The following is a 16230-nucleotide window of genomic DNA, read 5'->3' as shown; positions in this document are numbered from 1 at the left end:
CTGGAGTCAAGCTAGCCGGGCTGATGAGAGGTGTTACCTCGAAACCGGTCCGGTCCTCGGATGCTTGATTCCGTTCTGGGAAGGACATGGCTTTTGTAGTTCGGACTGGACTGTTCCCATGGTGCACAGGGTCAGAGCTGATTTGCATATCGCCATTGTCTAACCCAGGGTGGTGTGGAGTGCAAAAAAACGATGGATTTGGGCCCAGATCTTTGGACTGGGTTGAGTGTGTGACATTGATCCACATTCGGTCCATCACCTGTTGTGTTTGCATATTCCGCCCTAAGTGCGCTGGGGATGCCCAGACGTGGGTCCCAGGCACTCCACACCACTGGAGTCAAGCTAGCCGGGCTGATGAGAGGTGTTACCTCGAAACCGGTCCGGTCCTCGGATGCTTGATTCCGTTCTGGGAAGGACATGGCTTTTGTAGTTCGGACTGGACTGTTCCCATGGGGCACAGGGTCAGAGCTGATTTGCATATCGCCATTGTCTAACCCAGGGTGGTGTGGAGTGCAAAAAAACGATGGATTTGGGCCCAGATCTTTGGACTGGGTTGAGTGTGTGACATTGATCCACATTCGGTCCATCACCTGTTGTGTTTGCATATTCCCTACCAGGTGAGCTACTTTGTGAACGTTGTCTGCCCCCTGCCGATTACGGATGAAGCCAACCTGATCCGGGTCTACCAGACCCGGCATGTGGGGGGTCCAAACGCTTTGCCAGGAGTTTGGTGTAGATCTTAAAGTCAGTGTTCAGCAAGGTTATGGGGCGGTACGAGGAGCACTGCATCAGATCCTTGCCGGGCTTTAGAATCAGTGCTATCTCCGCCATTCCCCTGTCTCGAGACGGGCCCTTCGCATCGGTAAAGGAGTTGAATAGTCTCAAGAGGTGAGGTCCGAGCTGCGCCTGGAACATACGATAAAAGGATAGAGGCAGACCATCCGGTCCTGGAGTTTTCCCAAGGGGATGATCCCGCATGGAGGCTGCTATTTCTTCCTGGACGATCGGGTTTACCAAGGCCGTTTCATGGCACGGGTGGAGCGGCGTCCCTGTATAGGCTTGTAGGACCTCCGCCGCGGCTCCTGGGTCTCGCGGTTTCTCCTGATAGAGTGCAGTTTAGTAAGCTTGGAACGCTTCATATTTACCCCTCTCTGAGACGGCTTTCGTCCCGTCAGGAAGCTGAACACTGGCGATGTGGGCCCTGGCCACCCGCGCCCTCAATCACCTTGCCAGCAAGCTGCCCACCTTGTTGCCACCATCAAAGTATTTCTGCTTCAAGGCCACCAGGGAATATTCCGCCTTGTTGGTGTGCAAGAGTGGGAGCTGTCCCCTGAGATTGGCCAACCGCCATCTAGACACAGTGGAGGTGCTATTATGATCCCGCTGTTCCTCTCGTTTTATATCTCTCTCCAGATTATCCTCGACGGTCCTGGCCGCACAAGTCCGTGCAATCGAGAGGGTGGTGATGTGCCCCCGTGTGGTCGTCTTGGAGGCGTCCCACACGACAGGGAAGGGTGTCTCCGGCAGGTTGTTGCTAGCGAAGTAGGGGTCTATGGCCACCCTCTTGCTATCCACATCGGCCGCATCCCTCAGGACGCTCGGCGGTAGACGCCATGGCGCCTCTCGAGCGAGGTGAACGACCGGATCTTGTAGCAGCAATTCAACGTACGCATGGTCCGATAGCGAGATGGCAGAAATGGAAGAGCCCAGGACATCCCTCAGCAGGGCGTGAAAGATAAATAAATAGTCGATACAGGAGTACGAGTGGTGGGCATGGAACTAGAACGAATAATCTTTCAATCCTGGGGATCGGTAGCGCCATACATCATAGAGTCCCAGGTTGATCTGGGTACGCAGCGCGTAGGACGTGGCCCCAGAGCCGAAGGCCGAGGTATCGCTACGATCATCATCTGGGTCGCAGACTAGGTTAAAATCACCCCCTAAGATCAAGGAGGGGTCCCCCCGCAGGACGTGTGTGCTAAAAAGCGTGCGTAGGTACCGATCCTGCAGTAGGTTGGGTGCATAAACATTACATAAAGTAAAGGTGCATCGGCCAACGCCCACACTCACCCTGAGGAAGCGCCCGTTGTCACTCCTGAAGGGCTTGGGTTCCCCCGTGTGATGCCCTGTCTGCATAGAATCGCCGAGCCTGATGTATTAGTGCTTGCTGCAGCCCAAAATTGTAGGGGATATCTGGGGTGCGCCATGCGTCCAACGTCTGCCTGCAGAAGATGGGTCTCTTGTAGAAATATGATGTCAGGGTTCTGCTGCAGGAGGTAAGGCCAGGTCTGGCACCTCTTATTAGGGGAGTTCAGGCCCTTGACATTAAGCATCAGGACCTTTAGGGGACTAGGCAAGGGGACAGTCATATTGAAGTTCTATGGGGAGTCGCCTGCACCCCTCCAACCCTACCCCGCAGCCGCCCAGCAGCACAAAACACCCCACGCCAGGGCAACTGGAGCCAAGTGCCATCGTCACACCACCCCCCACCCCGCACAAGTAAGGAAGAAGGGAAGGAGAGGGAAGGAAAGTAAGGAGGGCCAGAAAGAAGAGAAAGACAAGAAGAAAAGATATGGTCCAACAAAGGCCAACAGGGCCAAGTCAAGTTAATCCCGCCTATGGGGATCCTACACCCTGGGGTTCGGATATGCCCAGGGATGTCACTCCCTCAGGGATCACCAGGGATAAGGGCGTAGCCGGTCTCGGGATCATCGTGGGTAGGAGCCCCAGCGCCACCCCCCCTAGAAATAGGAGCCGGGGTGCAGAACCAGATAGGGCAGTCGTCCTCAGTGGCGTCCCGAGGGAAGGGGGTAGAGCACTCACCCCCCAAAGAAGTAGAGCATAAGCCGTCTGGATCAGTCTCCTGTAAGGTCACGGGGTTGGCGGTGGAGATGTAGCCTTCTCTCGGTCTCCCTCCAGGGAATTGATGTGGGCAATAATGTACTGCTTGGTCTGGGAGGCAGACTGCTCATCCACTCGTGGCGAGCGGCGGTGGCGTTGGACTGTGGTCCAGGACGGTCTAGCCGGGATGCGCTCCTGCCTCCGCTGATGCATCGGACTCGCCGACGGTGATGTCGGAAGCTGCAGAAGCTGCGCCTCCTCAGCGAATTTCTTCACAACTCTCCGTTTGGTCTCCCACTGGAAGATAAGGGCAAAGGGAAGGCCCCATTGGTAAGCGATACCCAGGTCCCCCAGCTTTTCAGTCACCGGTCTGAAGGCTCACCGCCCCTGGGGGTGTTGGGCGCTAGATCTTGGAAAATTTGATTTTTGTGACCCCTAAAAGTAAGGTCCGGCTTGCTTCACGCCGCCCGCAGGATGGCCTCCTTGTCTCTGAAGAAGTGGACCCTCGTCAGGATATCCGGGAGAAGTCCTGGGTGCCCCGGCGGTCCGGTGACCCGATGAGCGCGATATAGGGTCGGTGGCGAGGCATCACTGTCACTCCAAACCTCATGGAGGAGCTGCGCAAGAAAGTCAGGACATCCTTCCCTTCCTCTCTGAGTGGCACGTCATGAATGCGGAGGTTATTCCGGCGGCTCCTATTTTCCAGGTCTTCTTGCTTGACCTGCAGCTCGATGTGCTGTTCCTCCAGCGTTGCCAAGCATTGCCACAGGAGCTCCTGGTCCTCAGTGCGGGCATCAACTGTCTTCTCAAGGCCGTCCACGCGATCTCCCCAGTCCGTGACCTCCCGGCGCATCTCCTGCTCACAAGTGTGGACCTCAGAGGGGGGGGAGACGATCTCCATTTTCAGTTCCCACATAAAGGATGTCATACATGCCTGCGTCACCGGGGCCGTGTCCCCCGAGGCCCTCGACGCCTCCGCCACCGGCCCCCGTCTTGCCCCACATTGCCGCCACTGAGTTGTCCCTGGGGGACACAGTTGTTTCAGTCTTGCCCCCTTTGGAGTGCGTCATAGCCAGCGTTGATGTGACCCAGCCGGCCTACTAGTACCTCAAGGGCCGGAGTCGGGGCTGTTGAAGGTGACAAACAGATCATGGGGGAGAGTCCTCTTGGCATTCCCCCCAGAGCACCACAAATCAGGACCCCAGGCAACTCAAACACTAGTCGCCAGGAGGCCCCGCAGCAAAGACACAATGGCAGGATCCCCCCACTGAGGCATGTAGGATGGCGATCCGATCACAGGCAAAGCCCGTCCTTCACCTTCCCCCACGCAGATGCCCCCAGCAGCCACCCCTCCACAGTGATACAGAGGAAGCTTCAAGCACTGTCCAAAGTCTCTCTCACCCCCAAGGCAGCCTGGCCGACATACGCGCCAGCTAGAGGACCAAATGGGGGGTGCAAAACAGCTATAGCGCTCAGGTAGGGATTACCGGCCTCCCCGCACACAGACACAAAATGGTGGCTCCCTCACGCAGGCCTCACCACTCCTCCCCAATGGGCCCGTCAGCTTTTCTCCACCGGAGGCCGCCTCTAATACCCCCAGGCAGCTGCACAGGACAGGATGAGGGCTCCAAACCAGGTATGCGTAGTGGGGCCCCCAAAGCACTAAAGGGCCGCCACCCCGCAATTGTCCAGCACCAGAGATCAATAATGGCGGGGAGGTGAACCCGCAGGGTCAGCACGCACCCCAGCACCCGGACACCGCCGCCCACAGTCTCTAGAGGCACCACCTCCCCATGCACACTGTTGTCTCCTCAGCCGGTCACAATGCCGTCCCAAGACTCACCGCCATCACCCCTTGCTGTCCACAGTGTAAGCAGCGCCCGCAGAAGGGAGGCCGCTACTGTCCCTCTGCCCCGCACCTGCAGTGTGCCTCTCACCGCTCAGGCCCCCTCCAGACAACCTCCGGAATGCCGCCGCGCCCAGTCCCCAGGCCATATAGGAAACAATGTCCCACTAGGTATCAGTAACAGAGACAGTTTGAAAATTGCATGCAATACGTATTATGTTTGATTGCTCTTTATCACTTTGCGCCGACCACGCTGTTCACCACGTTCACTTGCGTCGTCACTTTCACTTTGTTATCACCTTGTCACCAAGTGCCATTTGGGTTGCTCCATGAATGACCTTCATGTGTTGTGCTGCCTTTTAACTGTGCTTTCCATTTCCATGAAAATTGGTGATTAATAACCTTTTCACAAATGTACTGAGACTCCTTGTGTTCCTTTTCTGTAATACGTATTGTATGCAATTTTCAAACTGTCTCTGTTACTTATACCTAGTGGGACATTGTTTCCTATATATCCTTTATACCCAGTCCCAGTCTGGTCTATGGGTTTCACTCCTGTTCCTTTTCACTCAGTCCCCAGGCCAAGCGCTGCAGTCCTCCACTTCCCGCCCAGGCACCGTCAGACACCGCCGGGTAGGGCCTCTCCTCCCCTCCCAGGTCCCGACTAGACAGTCGCTGACATGCCGCCTCTGAATATCTCCAGGCGAAGCGCCGCAATCGCCCACTGGATGCTGAGCTCCGCCGGGCAGGGTCTTTCAGTCACACCACCACTGGGCAGCCCTCTCGTACCAGCCGGCACACACGTCATTCACCGCCCTCTCAGGACGCCACAGGGGACCCGCTTTCAGCCACCACCGCTTTGCGGAGTCCTGCAGGCCCAAGTTGTGAGCAGTCCTGCAGGCCCAAGTTGTGTGTACCAGTGTGCCCCCAAGCCCAGTGGGAAACAGTGGGGCCAGAGGGAGTAGAGCCCGCTGCCGCAGAAGCCCCACACTTGCCCTCCCCTGGTCAAAAAGGAAGATCATCCTGGAGTGATTCCGAAGTCATTGGATGACTTCTCCTGCAATTATCTAGGGACGTCATCCCAAACCATCCTGAAGTCTGCCCACAGGGAAAAAAATGTAAATGGGATGACTCTTACTGTAATCACAAAAACTATTCTAGGATGGTGTTGGGATGACTCTTACTGTAATCACAAAAACTATTCTAGGATGGTGTTGGGATGACTCTTACTGTAATCACAACAACTATTCTAGGATGGTGTTGGGATGACTCTTACTGTAATCACAAAAACTATTCTAGGATGGTGTTCTGATGACTTCCACTGGCAGGGAGTGATTACCTTTTACAACTCCACGAATACTAATTGACAACTTTAGGATGAGTGTGAATTACTCCAGGATGGGCTCCAGACAATTTAAGGATGATTGTGGAATATTCCTGGATGATCCTATTACCGCTTTAGGATGGAAGTGGATTACTCTGGAATGACCCCATGATAATTTCAGGATGAGTGTGGACTACTCCAGGATAATTTAATGATAACTCAAAAATGAGCATAGATTCTTTAGGATTATATTAGGACAACTACAGAATGAGCGTGGATTACTAGACAATGACTACATAAGGGCTTTAAGATGGCTATGAAAAACTCTTGCAGGTTTCTATACCAACGGCAGGCCAAGTGTAGATAGCTCCCAGGTGATTTAATGAATAACTTAGAGTGGTTGTGGATCAATAATAAATCATTACGGGCTGGATTACACCTTAAAAATACCATGTTACAAGCACATTAGCCGACTGCCAGTATTCCCTTGCAGGGACCCACTATTAGTTTAGGAATATGGATTTGGTGGTAGGGAAATATTTAGAGGATCACCTCCTCAATGAACCTTCCTGTCAAAAACAGGCCTCTGCGATGCAATATGCCCTCTTTATACAATACCATGAATTATTCGCAATGCCATGAGTTCTAAAGTAAGGCCTAGATTTACAAAAGTGTCACTTAACACAGCACAACACCCAAATTGACTGCGTTGCATCACAGGGAGAGAGCAGGAAAGTGCCATGTCTACCCCTCTCCCTTGCACCACTGCACCATTAGGCAGTCGAGAACCATGCACATGCGTTTGCACTATGGTGCAAAGGTGTCTAGCTTAGGTTTTTTACTGGAAGGGCCCCCTCGCAGTACAAAAAATACTATGCCTAGAAAAACCTGAAAACTTTTCCCATGTGGATGAGTGTTGTAACAAATACCAATTTGCTCTGGTTTATAAATCCTGAAAAGATTGTGTGTCAAGTCCGCATTATAAAGCTTAAGCAAACCAAAAACAATACTTCCATAAATCTGGTCCCAATTATAACATTAATATTCTCCTACTCTGGAAAGATTATTTTTTAAACTCTACTGTGAGATGAATGCACTGTACAAAATAAATCTTAGAAAGATTCCTTCTGGCTAGCTTTGTGCTGTAGCAAGACCAGATGGATACAAAAGTTGTGGCTTCAACAATGTTATATTTTGCATTCAGATAAGATTAACAACTTGTGCAGCTACTCCCATACTCCTGACTCACTGGGACTTGCCTTACTTTGAGGTACAGAGCATTAGCTGAAGCTGTTTAATGTGGTGACCAGTGGCAAAAGACTGAAAAAAGTAATGGTTAAATTAAAAAGCATCAAAGGGGATGTGTTAAGATGTAATTTTATTGTTCTAAAACACACCTTTGGCCTCATACGAGCCAGGATACTGAACAAGAGAACATAGAGAAAGTCCTGGACACTGTTCAAGAGGGGAAAATGCCAGAATAATACAAAAAGAACAAAAAGGCTTAATGAAAGCCAGCAACTTCAATTTTTGTTTTTAGATTCAGTTTTCTCTTTAGTCCTCTTCCAGTATTGCAAATCTTTATAGCCAGCTTCCTTCTCATAGTTCTGTTTTCCAGTGATGGCCAGCCTTTATCCGTGCACATAGACTTCAAAGATTCTGGAGGAAAAAAAAATTAACATACATCAGTATCATGTTAACGTCACTATTTTAGGTTTTTAATAGGACGGGCTGCCTTTAAAATATTCCAATCCATTTATTTCATATAGTGTGCCCGATGAGATATGCTTACAAGGGTTCATAAGTTTAACATTAAGGTTACTTGGTCAAAGAGGTATGGTGAGAGCAAGGCATCGATGAAGAGGTAGGCAGGAGGTAAAGAAGACTCACCTGTCCAAGTGAAGAAACTGCTGCTGTTCACCGGGCGCTGTCACACTTCCTCTGCAAACAGAAAGCAATCAATACCAGATTTCATTTACAAAACCATCATGGAGGCAGCCATGTTGAGCCTGAACTCTGTTAGTTAAGTGTGAAGGAGTCCATGTACAATGATATGATCCAGGACCACATATGCAAACATATATTTTAACGCTGTATGCATATTCATGTATTTTCATAGTCCTAAATCAATCAGAGTGCAAAATGTGCCAGTAGTGGCTGGGTGTGGTTCAGCTTGGGCAACAGAATCCCCCAATACCAGTTCACAAATGCAAACAGAGCCATGAGGCCATGCCTAGTAAGAGCAAGGCAAGTTTGCTCCATGGCACTTTTCACCGCCAATCGGAATGGGGCACTGACCACATAACTTAATGGACTCATGATTATAAGGAACAGGGCACAACTCTGTGATCCAGACTATGGACAATGGATATATAATGTCAGGTCACCTGTTGCTATTTCTTTTTTCAGGTGGAAAGTTGCTTAGTCTTACTGACTGAGAAAAACTTGGAAAATCTAGGGGTTCACTATATATTAGCACATGGACATACGTTAATATTTTTGTCAAGGTAGCATCAGAAAGGTAAGGTTATTGCTGCAAGGGGTCAAACATTTTTGTAAGACTAAATCTCAATGCACAGCCACGGTTGCAGTGGATTTCACATGGCCAACTAATGGTGCAGGTCAGAAATAGACGTCTAAGACATCCAGAGACACAAGAGAGATATCCTGTGTGTTCTTTTCCAGCTTGGGGAAGTGACAAGTTCGGCATTTAACAGTTGACTGATTCAATGTTGTCCCTTTACAGTTTCATGGCTGTGGCACCAAGCCCCTTCACCACTAATTCAAACAAATATGCCTCTGGAAATACTATCAGGGCAGAGTGATAGCTTTCCAGGATACCAGTGATCTAGCTGTTCCATAACTATCAAAGCATTTCAAATTCATTGAACAAGGATCCATTCTACATCCTCCTTTCAACATCTAGAACAGGTAATATTGAAGATGGTCATAATCTATGACACAAAAACTGGTTCTCAAAAAACAAGGCCCTACAAACCCAGCATTAGACAGAACAAGGCTCAAGAAGAGCAGGGTGCGGGCATCGTCAGTCAAGTCCGCTGCTGTTGCAGACAGGGTGCTGGGTGGAGTCAAGTGTGGATAAATTGGTCAGTCTGTAACAAGAACGTGATTCGCGTTCAGTCACGGATCTGCCTCGCATTTCCCCCACTCCCTTTGTGTTGTCCACTTACCTGCTCGGTTCCTGTTGTCCCGCAACATGGTACCTTGATTGGACATCTCTGACATGTTACGGCTCATTCACGCGGGTCTTCCTCTTACAGGTAGTTGATCTCTTCTTCCGGGTTCCTGTCCGCATCCATGTTCACTCGCTGGAGGTACCTGCTTGTGTAGCTCTGTTTCTTCGCACCAGATTTCTTCAGCCTCTCATCCTGTACAGAATACATTGAGAGAAGAAAGATAGATTTCACCAAAGAATCCTCGTCTATCAAGTATATGGTAGGATGATGAGGTTATATATGGTTAGAAGGACATAGTTACTTATCTGATTTATCTGATCGACGGAGAGTGGAAAAACTATTATTCTTTTGTTTCCCTTATTAAACACGGGCTGGATATAAAGAGGAAAGGAAGTGAGGCATTAGCTGTGAACACAAGACAGGAGGCGGCAAAAAAGTTAAACCCTGGAATAAACCAATTGTAGGCAGGAATAAAGCAGTTGTATCGATTACAGAAGGTCTTGCTTGCAGCAACGCTTGCGCGCTGCCAAAGCTCAACCAAAAATACATATTTATTAGCCATACGAAATAAAAACAAACACCTTATAAAAACATATACAAATGATTTACATTACGTAGAAATATATTGCAGGATTTCCCAAAACCAACGAAGAGAACCATTGTGTCGATTTTGCTGGGGTTTGTCACAGCAGTTAAGTAGATGAAGTAAGCAAAATGGGGAGATGAATGTTAAGGGTATGTGAAGCACAGAAAGGGAGAAGAGGTGAGGCTGAAGAAGACTGGATGTATTAACAAGCATTTGTAATGCAATAGGTCTCATATCTTCCAGAGTTTGAGCTATTGGCACAGGTTTGTGCGCGAGGCTAGTGAGGGTTCACGGTAGTGACATGTCACTGGGTGGGGAGACGTGTTTATTGGCGTTGCTGATTCAGGAATGGAGTCTTGTGGGCCTGTATAATGGGATGCTGTAAGATGCTGGGAGACACATCTAGCAGACAGTGGCCAGAGGAGGAGAGGGTTAGTGATGGAAGTGGGGTGTCTGTGTGACTGGTAGGATCAGGTCTGGGTCATTAGAGCGGCTGGGACACGGATGGGTATTCTAGAGAGTAGTGGCAGACATGCTCATTGTAAAGTGAGTCTAGAAGGTTTTTCTTTAGGTCTAGGTTGAAACCCCAGACAGAGTCCAAGAAGTGTAGTGTCAGTGCAGATGTTGTAGTGTGCTGTGGTGCTGCAGGTGAGCACCGTTTGTCCAAAGATCACACAATGACAGTTCACCAGTGTGTCGAGATCACTGGATGGTAGCAGGAGATGCCGTGCTCTCGGTGATGTCACACAAGTAGTGCAAGGTGCTAACACCTCCAGCATTTCTGTAGGTTCAAAGGGGGGGCGGTATTCTCTGGGTTTCAGGAGGCACACAGGGCATGTTAAGGGTTCACAACAGCAATTTTAACTTGAAGATTTTGGCATGGTGGCATTGCGGGCTGGGCCTGATGTAGTCACCGCTACAACCTTTTTTGGTATGGCCACAATATTATGGGGGTTTCTTTTAAGGGTAGATTTCGAATGTTTCCCAGCTGCAGGATGGGTGTTTTGTTGGGTGCAGCTTGCATCACAGGAGTTTTCGGGGTGCTGGCTGCAGTCCAGATGTGCTTGAAAAAAACAGCTTGGAGGTCTTTTAGTGTTCCAGAATTGCTAGGCGCACTACCTGGGTGGCCGTAAAGTGATATATTTGGAAAGGTAGTCAGTGTAGGCAATGAGGCGAGCGGTAATACCTCGCAACCGCTCCAATAAGGACCAGCGAGCTGATCCACACAATTGAGAAGAATCAACAGTGCCCCTGCGCTATACACATGCAGTCATAGATTAATATTGATATAAGTATTGGTAGGACAACAATAGAGGTAATGAGAACAAATCTAAACAATTCGTGGTTCTCCAAGAATAGGTATTGAGAAGTGAAAACACATGGATGGATAAACAGTCTGTTCTTGGTGTAGTCACTTCTGTTTATTGTTCCAAATCAACTGCCAACACGTGTTTCATCGCAGGGAACATACTGCGAATCTTCAGGGCTGGATAAAAACATAAAATACATTTTTGGCAACATGTTTGTTTTTGATGATATAATGTAGTGACTTATTTGTGTCAACCAAAGTGACAAAGGCATGCTATTTGGGTGACTGTGTTTTTGTGAAGAGAAAAAGCACTAGTCAGGTGACATATGTGAGTAAGCAATGGGTAGTATATACCCAAACAAGACGGAAAAACAAACACTGGCCGGATCGTAGGGTGAAGTGGCGAAGTGAAGAAGTGTTCTGTTATTAATGTCAAGGCATCCCAGGTGACTTATGATGATATTATTCTAAACACAACGAATAAACGCGGCATGAGCTTCAATCAGAAATGCGATATATAATGTGCACATTGTTTCATTTATCATTGGATCTACTTAAAGATATATTCTAGAATTTTGTGTATTTCTTTTTCTGAATTTTTAAAACACACCCTCATGTGTAAGAAGATCATTCCGTTGGTTAGTCATCATACCTTGATTCAAAACTTTTTAGGATTAAAGACATTCCATCGGGACGTCTAATCCTATGATCCTTTAATGCTAGTGATTTAGGGGGAAAGAGCCGGTCAGTGTGTAGATTCTGTTGCGTATCTACATGAGGAAAAATATAAGAGAAAGGCAAGATAGATGAGGCACGGGAGACGGAGATATAAGGAAATGCTGGGTGTGAAAACCCACAAGTACTCTTAAGAGTGCAACAAAGCAACACGGGATTGAATCCAATTTAGTAACCGCATATTGTCGGGATATGCAGGGTGTTACTCTTTTGGGAGTTGGATAAAATTAAATTAAAGTAAATTAAATTGAATTGAAAACCAGTGTTTTCTCCGATTTATCCGTTGTCAACTGTAACGCATTGCCAAGGTTTTGGTCAGAAATATGTGGTTGGAGAGAGGAGAGACACTCACCCTTGTTAGAAAACGAGACAGGGGTGAAGATTCAGTATCGATGGTAAGCCCAGTCCGGGCGTTGTAAGGAATCCTACGTTCGGTTTACCAAATTTCTATGTTTAGGCTGTGCCGGATCTGTAATTATGCAACGTGTACAGGAGACTTACAACAGATTCTTATTCTTCGATAAGGTACATAAAGACTATGACATTTATGGGAGACAGAGAGTATAAAAAATATATATAATATATAAGGGGACCTACCTCGATTAATTACGAGTAGTGTGACAACCGGGAGGGGAAAAGAAGCCAGTTCGCTGTTGGCTTGTACGCCGTGTGGAACGAAGAGGCAGTTCACCTAAATATGTACAATGGCAGTAATTAGTTATACCCCGCAAAAAGGAGGAAAAACGTCTTATCAACCAGACGTGCAGAGTTTTGCACGACTTAAAATTACTCAGATAAGGGGGCTCGCTTACCTAATCTGTAGAGTTCCCCCTCTTTAGATTCCCCGGCGCCGCGTATCTGTGGCGGACACGTGACCGGAAGTCAGGCCGGTTTAAGTACCTGAATTCCGAATATAAACGCTAGAGCGCTAACTCTCCCTTATGTTAGCTGATAATTGGCAAAAAAAGGGAAGAAATACTCATCTTACTGGAGTGTGGAGTACAGATGGCATTTAGTTTTGGATGTCTTTATATAAATATCGATAGCAGATAAATCCGATATTAAATAAAGAAAGTGAATAGAATATATGCGTGTTAAATAACACCCAGCATAGAGATGTATTGTAAGAATTTGAAAAAGGGGGAGGGGATCAGAGGTTAAAAGGGGACATAATGACACTGATTAACATCGAGGGGATATTTTCTAGAGATTGTCGAAAACGGTGTAAATCTACACTATCATGAGTATTACGTGTGTGTGAATAGCGTAGGTGACCCTCGTCTCCAAGTATTTTGGAGCATAAAACATAAGTGCAAACATCGTGGTGAGTGACATATTTATATAGTAACAAAAATCATAGTATTTATCTGGTTATGAACACATGACAGCAATCGTGATAGAGCGAAGAAAGATTACTTTACAGTACGCTGCATGATTATATTATCATATCTGTAGTTTACAGCAATCTAACATGTCATGTTGGCTTTTAGGAAACCGTCATTCAATCCTGACACCCCCCTCTCAAAAACTCCACAACTTTGTAACATACCCCGAAACGACTCCCCTTAACTCCTAACATCATCCTTTCATCTTCCCTTCACAGCTCTTTCTTTACATTGCCCAATCTCTCTCTCACACCCAAACACTCATCTCGAAACAAACTCCTCTTTGTCTTGGTCACCATCCTCAGACCTACTCTTCCCTGCACCTGATTCTCCATCGGAAGCGGTTTTCCTGCCACACCAGTGTCACCTCTTTAACTTCTCTTATATGGCAGCTTTTCGTTGCACACCATTGCCAATAATCCTTGTCAACTTCGATAAATTGACACTATCGGACCTAAACAAATATTCATTCACCTCTTTAATTTTGAAAAGTGTTACTTTTGCAATAACTTGCACGGCCCTCTTTCATTTTTGCCTGGCTTTGTCTACAGAAGCATGCCTCAAAGCGCCTGTCCTAGGCACAAACTACAGCTATACAATACAGCTGCCTGCCCACGTATCTAACACTAGTTGCGAACCATCCTTCCTTTGTTTAATCAGCGTCAAACCAGACAGCTTAACAAGGTCATTCTCCCTTAAATTAATAATACGCATATCCTGGCCACCTCTAGTTGTAAACAATTCCGCCAATAATGGTAATAATATAGTCCACCCTCAGCAACGAACTTCTGCTGCTGGGAATAACGAGGCATCGGCCTTAAATGAATTGATCCACAGATTACAGTGAAATAGCCAATTGCTTGCTCTTTCCTCCACGTTGCCCAAAATGGACTCCGCAAGAGGCAGACAACCTCCCCCTCCCGCCCGCTTCTATGCTCCTGAACTATAACCTTGTCCCCCTGGCAGTGTGGCTTAAGGCCGCCTATGGAAAGCAACGCGGGGTGGGGGTGCTCCCTGGGTTCGGGATCTCATAAGTGGCAAAACGGTGTCACAGAAGGGCTGGGGAAATCCGAAGGGAGTAAGATGCCTGCCCTCAGCGGCGTAGCAAGAGTGCTATTAGCCCCAATACAAGGAAAATGGGCCCCTTATCATAGGTCGGAAGCAAACACAGCCATAACTGGTTCATTAGAGGGCGGTCTAAACAAAGCGAAACCTTCCTGAATCATCAAAAACACATGTCCCTCAATTACCTGAGAAGCAGTAATTCGATCTCTTGCTCCCTTCCCGATGAAGGTTTCTCTCACACCAACATGCAAGCGTTCGAGAAGCGCTAAAAAATCTGCAATGCTCTAGAAGAAGAGGTTGAACAGGCGCCCACTTTTGTAAACATCTTGCTGACCCGCGCATGTTGACCTAACGACTGCCCGACGCTCAAACATGACGTCACTTCCGGCGCCAACGGAAATGTATAGCAAAGCACTTCAACACTGCATTCTGGGACTTGTAGTTATGTTTATCTTATTAAACAATTGGGACTATAACTCTTAGAATGCACACTTAAAACGTGGACACGACTCATTTGCATACTTTTATTATATTTTAAAGTTTATATCCTATTCTTTCTTCCCAATTTACATCTCTTGATGGTTCGGCTCATGCTTTTTCCTTTAGATACAAATCGGAATCCGACAGCCCCCTTCCAAAAAATGTGACATCTCCTTCGACGACCCTGGTGACTTAATAAACAAATATATATTTTATTACACAAAAAGGTGCAACTCTATACAAAGCAAGTAAGCAATAATGTACCTATGCATTTAATGTGCCAGATTCTAAAAATAACCTCGAACACGATGGAAAAGACCGGAGCAGTGGTAGCACGGCATAACTGCACATATCCGCACAATTGTTCAATATTACACTTCACCATGAACATTCAAATATGTAATAATTAACTGAAGCTGAAAGTGACTCGTGAGAAAACCCCATGCTACGGAAAGAAAAAGTTAAAACCATCAACAGACCAATAACTTTCACTCTCCTACACATCGAATACATCCAATTATAACTTAAGTGCATTCTTAAATCGATGCGGTCATCCTTAAAAGTAGGCAACATCCACTACAAAACGAAAGCATTTTCGTCCGTCCTAACCATCCACACCTGTGCAACTCTAGTAGCGCTGTGATTTTTTTTTTTTTTACGACATACTCGTGCCTTGTGGACGTGTCTTCATCGTCACATGGGTGCAGTGCCACGTAGCACGTGAGCTATGTAGATATAAATGCAATGCTACCAATCCCGTGTTAGTTACACACATACACAGTGATAGCAGTGGCACACAAATACGTTGCGTCATCGGGTTTGTAATCTTTACAGATGCGTATGTGCAGAGCCACCAACCTTGCAAAGTTTACAGACACACATGCTTCAGCGCCACAAGGCTTCAAACTTATAGACTTTACAAATGCATACAATCGCTGGGACTCCAAACACTTCCAGTTTTACAGATCCACGTGCAGTGACATCAACCCCGCAAATTCTACAGATTCACACGCGCCGTGTCACCAGCCTTCTAAGCTCGGGTTAGGGTATAGGAACACAAACCACCTTATGAACTTTACTGGCAAGTATGTGCAGGCTCAACAACCCCGAAAATGTCACAAAGGCACAGGTGTAGTGTAACCACCTCCACGGGCTTTAAAACACACGTGCTGTCCGACCAAATCTGATAATTTTACACCAACCCTGCACATTTTAGACACACACACTTTACACGCATACAGTCTACAGTGCCTCCAAACTTGCAAGATTCGCACAGGCTCACACGTACACATGCACCATCCTAGTTAGGTTCACCGACACAACATCCCGTGCCCCAACGCTTACATCTGCAAGGGTTACAGACACACGTGCATCTTCCAACACATTTACAGACACACATGCAGAGCGTTCAACTGCAAGTGTCACACCCACGTGCAGTGCCATGAACACTGAGTTTTACAAC

At 47.4% G+C, this 16230-nt stretch overlaps 2 long non-coding RNA genes across 2 annotated transcripts in view; both read right to left on the bottom strand.

Annotated features, from left to right (window-relative positions):
* The window catches only part of LOC147729352 (uncharacterized), a 45821-nt gene that overhangs the window by 25124 nt on the left and 4467 nt on the right, over nt 1-16230 (bottom strand). The gene's annotated exons all lie outside the window — the stretch shown is intronic.
* Nucleotides 7422-14501, bottom strand: LOC147729353 (uncharacterized). Its single transcript, XR_015309215.1, has 4 exons — nt 14474-14501; nt 9203-9400; nt 7902-7952; nt 7422-7670 (listed from the first exon to the last, which is right to left on the bottom strand). It is a non-coding gene; the product is annotated as an uncharacterized LOC147729353 (long non-coding RNA).

Source organism: Lissotriton vulgaris, chromosome 2_2, assembly GCF_964263255.1.
Source record: "Lissotriton vulgaris chromosome 2_2, aLisVul1.2, whole genome shotgun sequence".
Lineage (NCBI taxonomy): Eukaryota > Metazoa > Chordata > Amphibia > Caudata > Salamandridae > Lissotriton > Lissotriton vulgaris.
Note: the sequence above shows the minus strand (reverse complement) of the source record. Positions and strands in the feature narration are given on the sequence as shown.